The sequence below is a fragment of the Cupressus sempervirens genome, chromosome 4 (genome assembly GCF_028749045.1).
Source record: "Cupressus sempervirens isolate cs-2001-9-10 chromosome 4, ASM2874904v1, whole genome shotgun sequence".
NCBI lineage: Eukaryota > Viridiplantae > Streptophyta > Pinopsida > Cupressales > Cupressaceae > Cupressus > Cupressus sempervirens.
The window spans coordinates 169256369-169276608 of record NC_143121.1 but is presented as its reverse complement, the minus strand read 5'-3'; positions in this window follow the sequence as shown (position 1 = coordinate 169276608).

Below are 20240 nucleotides of genomic sequence, written 5' to 3'. Positions count from 1 at the left end.
CTTATCTGGGTTTCCCAATCGGGCTATATTTGCAATGTTTATAAAAAAAATAAAAATTATAAAAATTATTGGAGGGGCGGCAGGGGGGGTGGCTATTTGTTTATTATTAAATTATATATATATAGAAATTATAATAAATAAATTTAGGAAGGAGGCGGTGCCACCAAACCCCCACCTCCCTTTTTCCTGTCTTGGTGGCAATTTAATGCCGTTGTTGTCCGCAGTAAATATTGTGGTGGCAGCAGCAGTACTTCGTACTGCTATTGTGGTTGCAAGCTACTGTGGTAGCAGAGTTGTTAATGGTCGGATGACAATTTAGGCCGGCAGGCCATAAATGTAATTGTATGTTATCAATTTTTTTAAAAAGTGTTTTTAAATTTAAATTTTAAAAACTTATTTATTACTTATTAAAAAATTAATTAATTAATGTTGTACTAATAAATTAATTAATAATTAATAATTTATTTACATAAGTTTGTTTTAGATAGTTATTAGATTAATTTAATAAATTTAGTTTAAATTAATTTTTTTTAAATTAATAATAAAATATTAATTAATAACACTTAAGATATTTATTGTTATTATAATTTTGATTATTAATAAAATTGTAGTAATTTTACTTAATGATCAATAATTATTATTTTAATAATTTATTGGAGATAATTATTTTTAAAGCCATCTTTTGATATTTACATTTGGTGAACCTTAAAATTTCATAAATTAAGGATAATTGTGTAATTTGTTCAAATGCGAGAATGGGTTTAGTTGTAAGGGTAAACTATAAATCTCATCTACTCAAAAACTTACGTTGAATGAAAACTTAAACCTTACTGTAAACTTAGACTAAATGTCTTCAAAATCAAACCAAACAATGAAACTACACTGTTAATTGTATGTTGTCTTACGTTTTGGGTTTGGGTTGACTAGAGTGTTGACCAGTCTTCGGATGTTTACTAGAGGCTCATGAGTTCTATATATGCGATGTCATGATGATGATTTGATCTTTGATCTTTTAAACTTAGCCATGGTAATGTGTTTGGTATGCTTTATGATGCGTTTGGATCTATTGTTTGTTATTGCTTTCAATGTTCTTGTGTGATAATGAGATGAATGATATGACATATTTGACTTAACCTTTGAGTCTTTGATCAATTATTTTTGGATGCTTTCCAGTTGCTTGTAAAGGACTAAGGTGTTATTGTGAATTGTCTTTTGATGCTTTCTAGTCACTTGTATAGGGCTAAGGTGAAAACTATGATTCTTTGATTTGTACTTTTATGAGCTTAGGGTAAGTTATCTATATGTAATATCAGGAAGCGACTTGCAATGGAGGCCAAAGCCCAAAGTGGCTGCCAGGGTAACCCATTGTAGGTTGTCTAATAAGTGAAAACACTACACTAAATGAGAGTAAAATGAACCTAATAAGAGTCTTTGTCTTTCCTCGCCCATGCCTTGAGTGCTAGTATAAACTAGGATGGGAGTAGAGAGGACGCTTGGTTGCGACCATGCATCATTAGTATGCCTTGTTAGTATGAAAGGATACTAGTGCCGCATAAAGTCACTAGGGGGCTGAGTTCAAGTTAGAATGCTAGGGCAACTCTAGAGTTGATTCATGCAATGACACTTGCCCACTTGCATAGTAGATTTCCTACGTGTCTTTGTTTTCCTCTGGGTCTAGATGTCATTTTATCTTGGAACCTTTGAGTTAGATTACTTTTAGGGTTTTTCCTTGACTTAGATATTACTTTTGATTTTGGGATTGTTATCCTATTTTGGATTTGAGACTATCTCCTTAGCACGGTGAGAGTGGACCTTTTTGGGTTACCACGAGGTTGGGTGGTAGTGCCTTTTACTTTTACCATTGAGATTTGTTCATAGATGTCATGGTTGAAATTCCTTGTTCTACATTTCCTTTCATTCTATCTTTATGTATTATGATGGATGGTTATATCTATATGATAGATGATTTTACTTATTGTATTGTATTGTATTTTGTTTCATGGATCCAAAAGGGATGATGTAATCTATTTTATAAATGTATATTCTTTCAGCCTTTCATACCTTGTGACATGTACAATGGATGATTGTGCATTCTAAATTTATTTCCATGTGGCATTTAGAACAAATATATATTGTTTAAATGGATTGAACTTGTAGTTATTCTTTTATGTGGATTTGTTATTTATTGGACTTAGTATAATTTAAATTTAAAAAAGTGACTCAAACATATTGGGATCTTTAAGGAATGTAATCTGTTATGTTTGCTTATGTATAATTGTATGTTATTGCTTATGCTATTCTTTAACTATTGTTGTATCTTTATTAAAAAAAATGTTTGGTAAACTTAGTAAAACTTTAGGTTAGTTCTTTTGGATCCCTTGGCGAGACGTTGCATCTAGTATCAGAGCCTGAGTTTTACATTGGGAGCTCTGAGGATATTGGAATGCCATTAGTTGTTAACTAATTGAACTAAAATGAAATTTAAACTATTATGTGTATCTATTACAAACTGAAAAACTTGAACTAAAACAGAACTTAAACTATTAGTTGTATATTTTCAAACTTGAACACTTAAACTTCAAAACTAAAATATACTTAAATCTTAATTTGGAAAAACTGAAAATTGAACTTATACTATTTTGAAAACTTGTGTCTTTTATTTATGCCTTGTAGTAGTATGTTTTATGGTTATTATAGCATCTTGTATCTTGGATATTATTGTAGGATAATATCTAGGATGAGATCTTCAGTTAGAGGTCATAGCCTAGGCCATGGTAGAGACCATGGATGAGGTAGAAATATCAGTGTACATGAGTCTATCCATGAAGGCCTTAATCAAGAAGAGGGTAGGGAAGAGCATGTCAGTGAGCATCAGGAAGAGAACCATAGAGAGTAGCAGGCCAACTTAGAGGAGGTTGACCTGAGGCAAATGATCAAGACCATCATGGATCACCTACCTCCTCTTTAGGGTGTTAGTCAGGATGGAGCACACGAGGTAGGTTATGAGCATAGACCTAGGTCTAGGAGCCCTCAGAGGGACCAATAGAGATCAGTTGTAGCTTCTTAGATGAAGGACCTTCAAAGGTCCAAAGTCAAACCCTTTAATGGGTTAGGTTCAAGTTATGTAGCCGAGTAATGGCTTATTGCTCTTGACAGAGTTTTTGCTATTTAGGACTTTGACACAAATGTCAAATTGAGATTTTCTATTGCCAACTTGGAACTCTTTGGAGCCACATGGTGGACTATCAAAAAGAAGAAACTAGGTATAAACATGAACAATGCCACATGGGAGTTATTCTTGGAAAACTTTCGTGAGCGATTCCTACAAGAGGAATAGAACCAGTAGAGAGTAGATGAATTCCACAACTTGAGACAGTTCATTATAACTATAGTAGAGTATGAGTGCAAATTCTATGAGCTCATGCCCTATGCGAGAATTAGAGATAATCCAACATAGTTGGTGCAACATTTCATCAGAGGGTTGAACAATTGTTTAGTTGGGGGTGTTAAGGTATTTGAACTTAAAACCCTCAAGGATGCGGTACATCGAGCCATACTTGTAGAGAAGAGTGCTAACCAAAGACATGGGGGTTTTGTGGGAGCACCTATAGTACAAAGATCCAAGGGTAACCAAAATGTAGGTGGTAACAGGAAACCTCCTTTTCCTAAAGGGAATCAGAACCAACAACAACCTCAGCAACAAAAGCAACAGAAGTGATCATACCCTCAGGCACAAAGTGGTGGCAGTGGTTCTAACTCCAAGAACTATCACAATGTACAATGCAATAGGTGAAATCAGTACACTCAACCTATAGTGCCTCTCCCATTTGACTTCTATAAGTCATCTTGATGGATGCAACTTGGTTGATCTTCTATTGTGATGGATCGTGATTGAGACCATGAGTGGTCTACACCCTTGAGGTGAATTGGATTTATGTTACTATATCAGTTTCTTTGATTATGATTATGGTTGATTTATGAGATTATGATGTGATTTATGGTTCATTGAGATTTGGGCCAGTGGTTACCAGGATCGATGTGGTATTGTGAGGTTGTTCCATGATTACCCTAAGATGTGTGCAGAGACTACACCCTATTCTATTACCATGCTATACTGGACTAGGTTCTTGTAGCAATGGTTAGTCATGTTTATGACTGTGGTTGCTTATGTGTTTTAAGTGTCTTTTCATGTTGTTTAAACAACCATTATTAAATGCTTAAATAATTATAGATTGATTGTCCATGTTGGATTCATTGGTTGTGTGCTATGGATATTTACTTTGTTATGTTTTGATCTGAGAGATATTTGTTACTTATGTTATGTTTTACATTTGAGATGACTTGAGGGTCAAATGTTATACTTGGTTCAGTATCATGGATGTTAGACTACTATGTTGTTCAGTTGATCATATTGCATGTTGATGCCATTTTGAGATGACCGTGTGTTTTATGATGATATCTAGTTATCCAGTATTTGGACATATCCCTGATTATGTTATGTGATGGATTTAATGCTATGTTTATTTACTTCATTCCTACGTTGTTATGCTTTATGTGAACATGAGTGAGGTAAATTGTTAAATTAGTTATTTAATGCATTAATTGCTTCGACTATGATATTATATGCATTTGCACTTGATCATGTATTTTAGTGTGCAAGAATTGTATCCTTGGCAATGGCACATGGAGTTAGTGATTCAACTATTCATATTTTACCAATGTCATCCCTGTATGGTCGATGTATCCTTATTTTAATTATTTAATTAAACCTTTCGGTGATTATTAAATCCAAACTCATCTGCATTATGTGATTAGACCAGTAAGCGTGTTTGTGCATTTAGAGGTTCGCTCTATCGTGAAAGTGTTAAGTTATTTTTTGTGTTTTTGGATTTTCAGGCTTTAAATCTTCTCGAATTTAATTTCTAGTAGCTTTGCCTTAGGTGAATTCTCATTACGAGGAATAACCTATTTTCATTTGGGTTGATTCAGGGTTTAACTAGGTTGGTTGGTTAATTGCCCTAATAGATTATTCACTCAAAAAATGAATAAGTATCCAAAAAGGAATTTAATTCCTCACTTCTCACTTTTGAATTAAAAAGTTTGAGAGTAAAACCCAAAATCCTCTTCATGAGGATTTACCGTTTTGTTCATTTTGGGAGCTACAAGTGTGGGATCGTTGCGAGGTTGGTCTCGTTGGATCCAGCTCAAGGAGACCTTGGATTGCCATGGTTTTCAGCTACTTTTGCAGGCTTTTTATTTTATGGCTTAGATTCCCATTTTGCCCCTTTTGGTTACGAGGTAGGGCTCTCCCATTTTATTATTTCTGCTCCGTTTCAGCTTCTATTTTTGGTAGCCGTTTGTTAGGAGGTTGAGAACTAGTGTTCCCCTCTGTTTCTGTTTGCTGGTTTTGCCCAGTTGGTTGGCTATGAACATTTCCCTATTTTTTTTTAGGATGAGGGTTTGGAGTTTCGTACTGTTATGCTAGCGGAGTGTCCAAACTCATTTATTTTTGAATTTTTTGGGGGTTTTTTATCCAAAGGCCAAATGGGTTTTAATTTCAAAGTTTTTTCAAAATTTGGGATTTTTACCTTGTTTTGCGTGCTGCCATATTTTCTCGAGTTTTCTTGGCACAAGTTGGGTTGTGGACTTGAATTATCCATTTGGATGTTGGTCGAACCTTTATTGCACTTTTATGTTGCATTGGGATTTGTGTCACATCCGTACTCCTGACTTTGTATTCAGGTTGAGTGATTTTATACCTACTGTTATGGTTTCTCTTAGACCTTTGTTTTGGTTTCATGGACACCAATATTCATGTAGAATCCATACTCCTAGATTGAGGTCAGTTGAGTGAGTTCATGATGTTTGGTCTTGTTGCATCATTGAGATTTGTGTAGAATCCATACTCTCAAATTGAGGCCAGTTGACTGGTTTCATGATGTATGGTTTTATTAGTTCTTGGGATTCATGTAGAATCCATCCTCATGAGTTGTTTTCGGTTGAGCGTTGTTTTGCATTATGTTCTCATCCTGTCCTTATTTTATGATCTTCGTGATGGTGGTACGCCACACACGAGTACGTGCGCATACATTTATCAGGTGACTTGCGAGGCCTAATCTTTCATGGTACTTCCAAAAGTTATGATCATTGGGGTTGGGTTGGGAATATGCATGCCTTCAGGCACTTTTCATAGGATGAGCATGGGTAGGGTAGGGTAGCATATGGAAAGGGTTTCTATCTCTGTAGCTCGATGTCTATTTCTCGAGGGTTTGCATGTAGAAGCTTTATAATCAAGTGATAACTAAATAAAATGTGTGAGTGGTCATAAAACTTAAAGATAATAAAAAGATTCGGGAAGTGCTCCTTCCATTGGGAAGTGGAGAGCTACTAGTACCAGCTTGGGCTTGCCAATGCCAAGTGACTCTCCATGATGTCAGCCCCTACTTAGTAGCCTATTGAGTGTCTAACCAGGACTTGTACTCCTTGCATTGTCTTAGGTTCTTGGTTACATCCATCATACTGTCTAGCATGAGTGTTAGCCATGGATGTTATTTTCGTGTGTTTGTGGTTGGATCATTATCTCCATCAACATGATGGGTGTGGACCTATGGGTGTCACGTGGTTGGGAGGCGTAGCTACCTTCACCACTGCTAGGGACCAGTGTACAAAGACGATCTTTTATCCTAGTGCGACCGTTGCTGGATTTTTTCACTTAATGCTTTGGGTTCCAGAGTATGCTTTCTTGTGATTTATGCTTTCATTGGAATGCTTGGATATCATGTTTAGATGATGTTAGTTTATTTTATGCATTCCCATATTATGATGCTTAGCATATGACTAGATGATGTGAATTGTTGTATCAGATTATCTATTGCTTATTGGTTTAGCATGTTAGATTTCCTTATGCTTATATTGTAGCATTTTTTAGTAGTGACGTCCCTATTACGATAGTACCGATGACCTGATTGGTGGCTTGGGATATTATGCACAGGGGATGGCTAGGATCCATGATGGTCTTATGATGCTATTGACGGTTGGGAGGAACCACGTATTTAGTTTGTTTGTACTTCTTATTGCAATGTTAATTCTGTTCATTGCGATGTTATTTTCGTTTACTGTGATGTTTCTTTTAGTACACTATGATTTTCTTTCTGTTCTTTCCCTTCACCGATGGTTAGATGGCTAGTTTGTGTTACGTCTTTCAGTAGTGGGTTTGAGCGCTCACACCTCAAAATGTGGATCTGGTACTCCCCGGTGTGGAGGTTCCTAACTTTGTTTATGCTTACTGTTCTTCCTTAGGAGTTTTCTTGTCTTTTCCATGGCGACCATGTGTCAACATGGTGTGATACAATAAAGTGTTGCATGCCCTTTAGAATTCTATCGTGTGCACCCTCAAAGAGTCGCATGCCTCTTGGAGTTTTGTTGTGCGATACTTCAAAGTATCGCACCCCCTTAGAAGAAGTGTCGTATGATACTTTGAAAGTATCACATGCCCTTAGGAGGATTATCACCCAATCCCTAAAAGTGTTGCCCTCCTTCTTTAGAAATGTCAAACAATACTGGGAAGTATCGCCCAGTACTGAAATAAAGTATCGCCTAGGTTTTGTGAAACCTGCGTAGGCAGGCAGCGGGCACTTTTTGATTTGATCCAAATTTTTTGAGATTTGTTTGGGGTACCCTCTTAGGTGTTCTTCAATCCCTTGGTGACACATTTTGAATTTGGAGGTGTTCGATTCAAATTCAAGTGTGCGTCCTTTGTTGTCAGTCGTTTTAGTCGATAGTGGCGTTTGGAGATCCGTTGGTTGCATGGATGGTGGTTAAGTCTTCTGTTGTGATCTATGTGATCCGTGTATGTTGTCATATGCACTTACACTTTTTTTAAAATAAATAAATTCTGGCTTGTATTTCATCCTTGTTCCAAGGATCTCTAGGCGGGGCATTACACAACCTATACAGAGAAACCTATCTTTTTCTAGTAGGGATAGCCACCAGTAGTTGAGTGCACCTCCAACAAGGAGGGGATATGGAAAAGGCATAGGATGTTATTCTTTTGGGTAGTTTGGACATGTATTGCAGCCCACTGCCTAGAGCGTGCATCTCACTTTTCAAGTTCTAGGCCATCAACATTTGAGCTCATAGTTGGAGATGCAGGTAGAGCTCATAGGGTATTTGTGGTGATGGATCACCATTAGGTAGACCATCAGGGGACCATGGTTGAGACTACAGAAGCTATCCAAGATACACCTCTCTCTATATTGTTTGATTCAGGTGCCACAAACTCTTTTATTTCACCATCATTAGTTGCTAAGTGTAAGCTAGAAGTGGTTAAGAAAATTTTTGGTTGGCAAGTGGAACTAGCCTCAAGCACTAGGGTTTCCATATATTCTATAGTACAAAAGTGTGAACTAAACTCAGGAGGGTTTGTGATGTCAATTGACCTTTAGATAATTCCTCTTGGCTCTTATGATGTGGTCTTAGGTATGGATTGGCTTGGATCTCATAGAGCTAGTATAGACTACAAAAAGAAGACCATTGTGTGTCAGGATGATCAAGGGAAGGATGCAAATATTGTGGGTATCCAGAGACCTTTATCTCTAGGGATGATATCCTCTATGCATTGAAGCAGAGCTTTCGTAAGGGATGTCAGGTATTTTCTATTACAGTAATCGAGCTGGAAGAAGAATACCCTATAGGAAAGACTATAGACCACCCTATTCTACAAGAATATGTAGATGTCTTTCCTAGTTAGATTTTGGGCATGCCCCTGAAGAGAGATATTGATTTCAGCATTGATCTCATTCCAAGAGCAGAGCCTACTTCTAGAGCTCCTTATAGTATGACCACTCAGGAATTGAGTGAGCTATGCCTATAGCTTGAAGACCTTGTGGCCAAGGGTAGTATCTGACCAAGTGTATCTCCATGGGGATCTCTAGTGCTCTTTGTGAAGAAGAAGGATGGTTCATTATGCCTATGTATTATTATAGATAGTTGAACAAGGTGACAATAAAGAATAGGCATCCTTTACCAAGGATTTGACAATTTATTTGATTAGATTAAGGGAGCTATAATGTTCTCCAAAATTGATCTTAAGTCAAGATACCATTAGCTTCGCATTCGGGATGCTGACATTCATAAAACCACCTTCCAAACTCGCTATGGGAACTACAAGTTCATAGTAGTCCCATTTGGGTTGATGAACACTCCATCAATTTTCATGTGTCTGATGAATGGAATTTTTTTTTGTATCTTGATCAATTTGTACCCATGTTCCTAGATGATATATTGATATATTCTAGATCCTAGAAGGAGCATGAGGTACATCTGCATTTGGTTTTGTAGTGCTTGAGAGAAAATCAACTTTATGCAAACTTGATGAAGTGTGATTTCTTTCAATTAGAGATACATTATTAGGGCACATCATATCAAGTGAAGGTATCTCTATAGACCAGTGAAGATTCAAGAAAAGGTAGATTGGCCCACACCCACTACCTTGTCAAAAATTTGTAGCTTCATGGGTCTAGCTGGTTATTATCATAGGTTCATCCAAAACTTCTCAAGAATAGCACATCTTATCACTTCCATTCAAAGGAAAGGAAAGAAGTTTTTATGGACGGAGTAATGTGAGGAAGCATTTCAGAATCCTAAGGAGCTTTTGACTAGTGCACCTATCTTATTAGTACCTAATCCAGTAGGTGACTTCATGGTGTGTACAGATGCTTCCCTAGAAGGGATTGGAGTAGTATTGATGTAGGATGAACAAATTATTGCATATAAATCACACAAACTCAAGGATCACAAGCTAAATTATCCTACACATGATCTTGAGTTAGCTACGGTAGTTCATGCCCTAGTGAGGTGGAGACACTTCTTGCTAGGACATAGATTTGAACTTCATAGTGATCATTGTAGTCTACAGTACATATTTATGCAACCTAATATGAATTCTAGGAAAAGGCATTGGATGAAGTTTCTTTGTGAGTATGACTTCAAGGTGAAGTATAGTTAGGAAAAGGAGAATGTGGCAGCTGGCGTTTTGAGTTGCATGAGACATGTGACACTATCTTTGACTCTTAGTGTAAATTTGAGAATTCGTATACTTTAGGCACTTCCTACAGATATTTGGTATTAGGAGATGAGCAGAGAGATAGATTCAGGGAGACCATTGGAGGGAAAATTCTATGGTTATTGATGTAGCGCAAGGTAGGAGAATCCTCAAAGGAGATGTCCTAGCCCCTAGCAAATAACCACATAGTGGAAGCACAAAAATAATGCAAGATTTGATATCAAATCACAACTCTTTATTTATAAAATAACTATTACATGTAATGTGTCAGGCTGTAAGGATTTCCCGATTATGACCAAATACAAAGCAATTACAATAATAGTTCTACAAGATCCCTCAAGATCCAATCCAAACCCTAGCTAGTCTAGCTCCACACTCTGGTAGAAACCTTCAAGGAAGATCTCAACTTGTGCTCGCAAGCCCACCAAGCAATCTCCTTGTTTTCTAAGCTCCAACTACTAGCTCTTCTCAAACTTTACCCAAGCTCCAAGTGTAAAATGCCTCACATTTGATGCTCTATCCACACACTATGGAAATATTCTCTCACTTAGCTACTCCATCTTCCATGCTCTTCTCCAAGTTGGATGATTAATTACAATCCTATTCTAAACTACCTCACATTCGGTGCTCTATCCATAGACTCAAGAAAAAATTTCTCTTCAGCTACTCTCCATGCTCACTCCTCGTCCTTTGAATGAATAATGACAAGACAAAGCCCTTTACTTATACCTAACCAAGCCACAAGTCGGCCACTAGAAAGTTACATTAAATAAACCCTCTAGTCACAAGTTACATTTAATAATGCCACCTATTCAATGCCTTCTCCCTCTTTTCTCTATTTTTATTTCAAATTTTTGTCACTTTCTCTCTCCACAACTTTTCTATTTTTTTTAAATTTTTTTTTTCTGAAAAGAAAAAAAAACAAAATCATTTCCCACTTTTATTTTTTGATGCAAGATGCTCCTACATCAGACTCCACATGTAAATGGAAAAGTGTGTCCCACACTTTGACACCAAAAGAAAGATCCTCAACAATATTCATCTTCACCAAAGGGTTCCACTCTATTAGGGACAAGAAAACTAATCTGCACATCATCCACATCTGCACCACTTTGTCAAATATGAGAATCTCAACCATCCAATTAGCATGCTCATTCCCAGGAACAAATTGAACATAATTCTTCATCAACAACTAGTGAATCTAAACTAGCAACAACAAACTCCATATTAGAAGAAATATGTAGATTTCTATCAACACATGCCAAACTCACAACACCAGTGGTCTCATTGCTCACAACAAGATGCTTTGTAACATACAAGTCACCACCAATAGCAATTGGATCATCCATGACTGAGTGCTTTGCAATCTCCATATTAGACTCAAACAACTAATAATGAAAACCAATCTCCATCCCAACATCAAAAGGTTAGGAATATCCTCAACAACAACATCCATTTTTTCTGCAAGTTCTATTTTAAGCTCCATAAATTGATCAACAAAACCAACCTCTTCCTCCTCGACCTTGCTATGTCATCTTCTCTCTTGAACAAGTCTTCTAACTAGCTAGACAAATCTCTTTCAAATTGGTAGACTCTAACTCCAGTAGCATACAACCTTTTTCTTTGGTTCCTCAACTCTTTTAGAAAAAGCATCATCCACAATAGAATCCACTTGAGCTATTGTCTCATTAATCCTCCTCTCCACTATATCATAGAGATTCACAATCATCCTAGGGTCCAATCCTCTCAGAGCCATCTTCCAAGATCTTCACAAACCCTCTGCAAAAATCACCAACAAATCAATCTTTCTAAACAAGATGAAGCTTCTATCTTCACAACCATAGATCCATCTGCATTTCCTCCCAAGGTTCTAGTGCAAACTACCTCAACTTCGACAATCTATCTACATGCTCAAGAACAACCTTCACTCTAATACCATTTGATGCAGTGCAAGACATGAGAATCCCCAAAGGAGATGTCCTAGTCCCCAACAAATAACCACACATCAGAAACACAACAATAATGCAAGATCTGATATCAAATCACAACTCTTTATTCATAAAATAACTGTTACATGCAATGTGTCAGGCTGTAAGGCCTTCCTGGTTACAAGAAAATACAAAGCAATTATAATAATAGTTTTGCAAGATCCCTCATGATCCAATCCAAACCCTAGCTAGTCTAGATCCACACTTTGGTAGAAACCTCCAAGGAAGATCCCAACTTGTGCTTGCAAGCCCACCAAGCAATCTCCTTGTTTTCCAAGCCACAGCTAATAGCTCTTCTCAAATTTTATCCAAGCTCCAAGTGTAAACTGCCTCACATTCGGCGCTCTGTCCACACACTCTAGAAATATTCTCTCACTCAGCTACTCCATCTTCCATGTTCTTCTCTAAGTTGGATGATTAATCAGAATCCTATTGTAAATTGCCTCACATTCAATGCTATGTCCAGAGACTTAGGAAATACTTGCTCTTCGACTAATCTCCATACTCACTCCTCCTCCTCTGAATGACAAGACAAAGCCCTGTACTTATACCAAACCAAGCCACAAGTTAGCCACTAGAAAGTTACATTAAATAAACCCTCAAGCCACAAGTTGGCTTAGCAAGTTACATTTAATAATGCCACCTATTCAATGCCTTTTCCCTCATTTCTCCATTTTTATTTCTAATTTTCGTCACTTTCTCTCTCCTCCACAAATTTTTTTGTTTCTTTTAAATTAATTTTTTTTCTTCTGAAAAACAAACAAAAAAAAAATTATTTCCCACTTTTATTTTCTAATGCAAGATGCCCCTACATTAGTTATGGTTTGGAGTCAGATGGACTTTTGCAACATTCAGGAAGGATCTATGTATCGGTACTAGATGAGCTTCATACATTGATCCTATTAGAGGCTCATCATGCACCATACTCGACACATCCAAGTGTCAAGAAGTGCATGCAGACTTTTGACGTCTATTCTATTGGACAAGGATGAAGCATGATATCACTAATTTTGTGGCTAGGTGTCTTGAGTGTGAGAGAGTCAAAGTAGAGCATCGACATCCAACATGGCTTCTACAATCAAATCTCATTCCTTCATGGAAGTGGGATATCATCTCTATGGATTTCATCATAGGATTTCCTATGACTTCTCATTGACATGACACTATCATGATTACTATTGATCTATTGACTAAGGTGGCACATTTTTCACCAATGACATCATCCTACATTTCATCTTCTGTAGCTAATGTCTTCTTGCATGATATCGTGACATTACATCGTATTCCCTGGAAGATCATCTTGGATAGGGATCCTGTATTCACTTCCCCATTTTGGACATCACTAGAACATGAACTTGGAGCACAGTAGAACTTCAGTCAGCTTATCATCTAGAGACAAATGATCAGACCAAGAGAGTGAATCAGGTTCTGGAGGATACGTTGAGGATGTATGTGATGGATAGACAAACTCTTTGGGAGGATTATCTTTACCTAGTGGAGTTTGCTTATAATAATGGGTATCACAATTCTATTGGGATGACACCTTTTTAGGCTTTGTATGGTCATCCTTGCCATACACCTTTGAGTTGGGATAGTCTTGAGGATCACGTCCTATTGGGTCCTAAGATACTTTAAGATATGGAGCAACAGGTAGTGCACATCTTTGAGCACATGTCTACAACTCAAGATAGATAGAAAAAGTATGTTGATGCTCATAGGATGAATGATCAATTTGTAGTGGGTGAGAAATTTTTCTTGAGAGTGCATCTATGCAAGAGTCTAATCCATTATGGAAAGGTTTCGAAGCTAGCACCTCACTTTTTGGGACCGCTTGAGATTCTTGAGAGGATAGATCTAATTGCCTACCATCTTGCATTGTCACCTAGCCTAGCTCATGTTCATGATGTTTTCCATGTTTCTACACTTAGACAGTATATTCCTGATATGGTACATGTTCTTGATTGGAATGCGTTATAGGTAGAGGATGAGTAGTTGACTTTGGAGCTGATTCACATTCTACAATAGCAACATTTGACCCTCAGGGGTCAAACCATAGAGCAGGTAAGGGTCCAATGGGACCCCACTGATGAGTCATCAGCTACATGGGAGGATGCATCTGGTTTATGTGATTTATATCTCTACTTGTGTATAGGCTTCCAAGAGTAAGCCTAAGTCTAGTGGGGGGTGGATGTAGTGATTGCCCCTAGTTTACATTCAGTTATTATTGCCAAACTATTTTAGGCCAGTTTATGTTTATGCTTGATGATTAGTAGCATTATTTTTCAGATTATTGGATATTATTTTCATACTCAGTTGATTTTATGATGAGACTACCTTGATACTAGTTACTTCATGTATGCATGATTATACTTTGATGATGATCATTTATAGTGACTTCAGTACTTGATGACGTTGTATGCACCATAAAATGGTCACCTAGACTATGGGCCCCCATTATTCAATTTATCAAATTTCCTAAATCAATGGTCTGCAATATTTTATTAAATCAATTCAAATCAATTTCTTTGATCAAATTGTAATTAATTTAATTATTTCAATATTTCCTAAGGTTTGATCATTTTATCCTAAGTCTTATTTAATTAAAAGAAAACCTCTCTTTTAATTAAATAATTAATCCACATTTAATTAATTAAGAGAAAAACCCTCTTTTAGTTTAGTTAACTATTTCCTATTTAATTAAAAGAGCTTGCTCACCTTTAATTAAATAAAATCCTACGTGAAAAGGGAAATGAAATAAATGAAAATTAAATAAATGAAAATTAAATAAATTCTTTTTTCCTTCTCTCATTTTATTTTCCTCCTCTTTTCTCATTGGTGGAATTTTGTGTCACATGGATCAAAGTCTATTATTCCATATTGGTTGTGAGAATCCTCCCACCACCACATTCTTCTTTATAAGGGAGAGCCCTCTCCCCATTTTTGACATCCACAATTATGCTATTGTTATGCTACAAGTTTGGAGGCAATTTTTGAAGGAGTTTGAGCATTAAAGCCTTTTGTGGAGAACTTCTATCTTCTTTTCTTCTTCTCTCATGCATTCATGGCTTCCATCATCATGATCCATCCTTGCATTTTCATATTAGCTTAGATCTATGTTTGCTTTCATAGATTAATATTGCATTGTAATTTCCTTTCATAGATTAGATTTTCTTTCTTGCATTGCCTTGCATTCTCATCATTTAGATTAGTTTGCATCTTTATTTGCATTCATATTTTGATCTTTGAATCTCTCATTTTATGGTGTACTTTAATGGGCAGAAACTAGGTTAAACTGAGGGCCTCCATCACAAACCCATGCACTCCATGATTAGAGAGCTACGAGTCACCATTCGAGACCTCATTCTTGAGCTATCTTGAATATAATGACTCAAAGAAGTGTGCTCACATTTTAGGCATACATTTTTGGCACCCACCATGGGGCAACCCAACTTTACTTGCTGCTTTTAGATATCTTTGGAGTTAACCCCCTTGTGCAGATTGGTTTGGAGACAAGAAACCCTACATCTGAAAGATTTGATCATATCTCCCAAATGGTTTGGTTTTTTGGTCTAAATGTTTTTTTTTAGTGTGGCAACATATCAAAGAAGCCTTAGTGAAAATTTTAGATTTTTCCAAGGTATTTGAGATTTTTTATAATTTGTTCTTGATTTTTCATGCAAAATCATTTTATTGTGCAAATTAGCAATTTTTTTGGAAAATTCTAAATTTTTGGAAAGCTCTCTAAATTCTAAAAAGATTTGGTTCTTTGCATTTTGATTTTAGAGATCATATTAGGGCTCAACAATTCAATTTGCAAAAATTGGTTTGTTTTGACAAAATGGCTCTCTAGGGCACAAATGAAAATATCTTTTCAAAATTCAGACATTTTTGGAAATCTCTCTGATTTTTGATAGGGATCTATTTTCTTTATTTAGGGTTTTGGATCCAAATTCATATCATATAGGTCCAATCTTGTTGACTAGGTCAAAAATTAATATTCAAAAAAGAACATTTAATGAATAGCTTGCATTTAATTTTTATATAGATCAATGCATGATGTGAGCTTTCATTTGGGTTATTTTCTAGTTGTTATCACTCTTAAAAATTATATTTTCAGATCTAACCCTAGTTTTGCATAAGTTGGATATATATTGCATATCTTGTGTTTGCTTGTTACTTTGTTTGTTGTGATCAAGCCTTCAAGTGAGTCTTGAGGAGTAAACAAAAGGTACAATAGAGAAAAGACGTGTCGCAAAGATTATCAGGTATTTTGTTGGATCTCTATAACATTTTGATTTAGAAGTGAAATGAACCCTCTCATGTGTTTGGTTTGAGTTCTTTTACATGCTTTCATAGATTCACACTTCATTTGGTGCTCTAAAATTGGATCTAGATTTACTTTCATGCATATGTGTTTCACATAGTAATTAGGCCCTATGAACACTATTTGTGGAGTTCTTGAGGGAATGTGCTTCATTCACATGCCTTACATGTGAAGCTCTCCTTGACGATAGATCCCCTTGTAGGTAGGGAAGGATATTTGTTATTATCTCACTATTTCGCTTGGATTTGTCCTCAACATCCATTATTACTTTCTCTTTTGAGATTGATGGTGTTTGTTGTTGGCTTTTCCAAAAAAAATTGTGCGGTGATTTTGAATTAGCGTGTCAAAGAATCTTGTTTTCTATGTTTGGGTAAGGTGAAGAGGCTATAAGAGTATGCTATGTTCCCTTTTGGGCACATCAGAAACTTGGAACCCTTGAATCCAAACCAAGTCCCTATGTGGTGCAAGTTTGTGAGTCTTCTTTGATTAGAGAGGGTTAATCGTAGTAGCCATTCCCTTTATTGGGTCAACCACATGGACAGATTCTCAAGCAGTAATAGCCATTTTTGACATGGTAGTAGCTACTGCTATATAAATGTCCTTGTGGGGGAAATCCCCATGGGTGTAGTCTTTTGTTGGGTTGTTAGATCTCCTCAGTATCTTCGATTGATTAAATTCTTGGAATATGTCAAAACCCCGGTGCATTGGGTTTTCATTTCACCAACTCTAGATTGCAAAAGCTGCAATGTTGAACATTAATAAGAACCATAGTGATGGCAAATTTTCTTTTCTAGGACTATGTGCATGATTGGAAAACATTTTGAGAACATACACAGTGGTGGTTCTAGGGATTAGACTGATACTACGACACTATTCTTGTTTATGTGCAAGGTTGCTTTGCCCCTTGCTCATTGTTTGAAGATGTTTGCTTGAAATTTTTGATTGCTGTCTTGTGTTCCTGGTTTATGATTCAAAATTTATCACACCTAGTTGGATATTTAAAACAAATAAAATCTGAGTTCCTGAATTGAGACTTTATGATCAAACTACTTTGCTATCCTATTATTTCTAGTCTCCCTAGGTTGATCCAATTTAGATTAGGCTACTTACTCCATTATAGAAACTTGTTTGCACCTTTGGTTATTGTGCTTTGACCCCTTGAGTTAGTGATCTTTGATTTCACAAGTGACCTTGTTTGGAGTCGGTGAGTTAGAGACCATCCTTGTTGAGAACGATATACCTTTGGATTCTCTGATATTATGCTTGGAGAGTCTTAGTAATTTCTTGTCTATCCACTTTCATAAAATTTCAATTTAATTATTTATAATTTGGGTAAATCATCCTCCTAGTCCATATGTGCTAGGGTATTCACCCAAAGTTGTGGGAACCTCTATGGTAATGTTGGTTTATGCCTATTGAAAAATTCTATCTTATCACATCTCTTTTAGAAAAGTGAGTGCTTTTAATATCCTAGTTTGGTACCAACATTTCTTAGGGCTATCCTATCACCTAGTACCTTTTCTTTCATGCTAATTACAACAAGATATTAGGTAGATCAAGGAAAGTGACCTCAAGTCATCTTTAAACAATTACCTTTAGTTCAAACTCATTAAAGATGTAAGGGAAAAGAACCTGTGTTTGTTCAATCGCTTGAAATTATTCCAAAAGATTTATTTTACTCTAGTGGTGACCTTATTGAGTTGAGTACACCCTTAGCATCACCTCACTCAGATATGAATATGGATTTTACAATGGCTCCACAAAAGAAGAATCAAAGTGGTGAATACTATGTTGACCTTTTGAGTGGTGGTCCCACTCGTGAAAATAGACCAACCTCACCCCATATTGAGGATAGATGTTTGGATGTACACCAAAGGGCTGAGAAAGGTAAGCATTATTCCTATCAATAAGAGAAGTCCCAATATGATGATAAAATTAGTGAGCCTTCTAGCACTCATGTGAATGCAACATTTAATGGTAAATAGTCTAGATAGTCAAGACTATGTACACCCCTCATGACACCTTTAGGTTATGTGAGTGACAAACTCAAAGTAATTGAGCATGAGAGAAAAGCCCTTCTAGAAGAACAAGCTAATAAGGAAGAAAAATTTAGATGCCTAGAGGAAGAAAGGTAATTTATTATTGAGATGGAAAGGAAATCCCATCAAGAATCACACGACCTTCTCATGGCTTCACAACTTGATAATCAATTCAACAAAACCTCTCTAAGGTGCCTGAGGATGATGTAGTTGATCCTCTCCCTAGTTATTTTCAAGATAGATCTTTAGTGCTTATTGAACCAACACAAGCAATCAATTTGGGTATGGATGAAGCTCCAAAAATGGTACATTTGGCTCAATCTTTGTCATCTCAAGAAAATGAATCCTACACTAAGTTCTTACCAAAAAAAAGATCAATTTTGCATGAAATTATTTAGATATGCCAAGGTTGGACACTAATCTTATTTTTCATCACTTATCCATAGCTCTAGGTGTTAAACTAGTTAAGAAAAAATTGAGAAAGATGCATCCTCACATAGCTCTCCTAGTCAAGGAAGAATGAGAGAAACTCCTTGGTGCAAAATTAATAAGAGCTATTGACTATGCTAAATGGATATCAAACATTGTACCAGTTTCAAAACATGACAAAACCATTCAAGTTTTCATAGATTTTAGAGATGTTAATAGGGCATGCCCAAAGGATGATTTTCCACTTCCTAGTATAGACATGATAGTGGATATGACTGCAAGTTATGAGATTTATTCCTTAAGGGATGGTTTTTTAAGATATAATCAGATTAAGATAGCTCCTAAAGATCAATAAAAGACTACATTCACTTGTGCATGGGGTACCTATCATTGGAACGTTATGCCTTTTGGATTAAAAAATGTAGGAGCCACCTATCAATGAGCTATGACAACTATTTTTCATGATATGATGCATAAAAACATGGAAGATTATGTGGATGACACCTTGGCCAAGTCTAGGAAAAGAGATACACACTTAAATGATTTAGAAGTAATTCTAGATTGCATGGAACAATTTCAGCTATGGTTAAATCCTAAAAAGTGTGCATTTGGAGTTAGCTTTGGAATATTACTAGGATTCATTATTTCAGAAAAAGGAATAGAGGTGGAACCTGAAAAAGTTCAAGCAATCATGGATATGCCACCTCCTAAAAACATTAGTCAAATGAGGAGTCTTCAAGGACATCTTCAATCTATAAGGAGGTTTATTTCATAGTTGGCAGATAGAGCTTAACCTTTCAAAAAGAACTTACATAAAGGAGTCAAATGTGTATGGAATGAAGAGTGTCAAAAGAGCATAGATCAAATCAAGAAATATTTTCGCAAATCCTCCTATTTTAATGCCTCCTATCCCAGGGAAACCACTTATTCTATGTATTTCAGCGACAAAGCCTTTCTTGGGAGCATTATTAGCATAGTTAGATGAACATGGGAAAGAATGAGAAATATACTACATTAGTCATATACTCTATGTTATACTCTTGATTGAGAAAGCTTGCCTCGCAGTTGTGTTTGCTTCCCAAAAGTTGCAACATTATATGCTTGTACACACTATACACCTCATAGAAAAAATTAATCCACTTAAGTATTTACTACATAAGTCTACCCTCATGAGTAGACATGCTAAATGGATGATGACCCTTTCAGAGTTTGACATAGAGTACGTTGAGTGTAAAGAAATCAAAGAGAAAGCCATAGCAGATCAATTAGTTGATTTCCCACTACAAGATAATGCACCTATTCAAGTTGATTTCCTAGATGAGCACCTCATGTATATGACTGAAAGAACATGAAAGATGTTCTTTGGTGGGTCCTTTATGTAAATTGGTTCCAGAGCT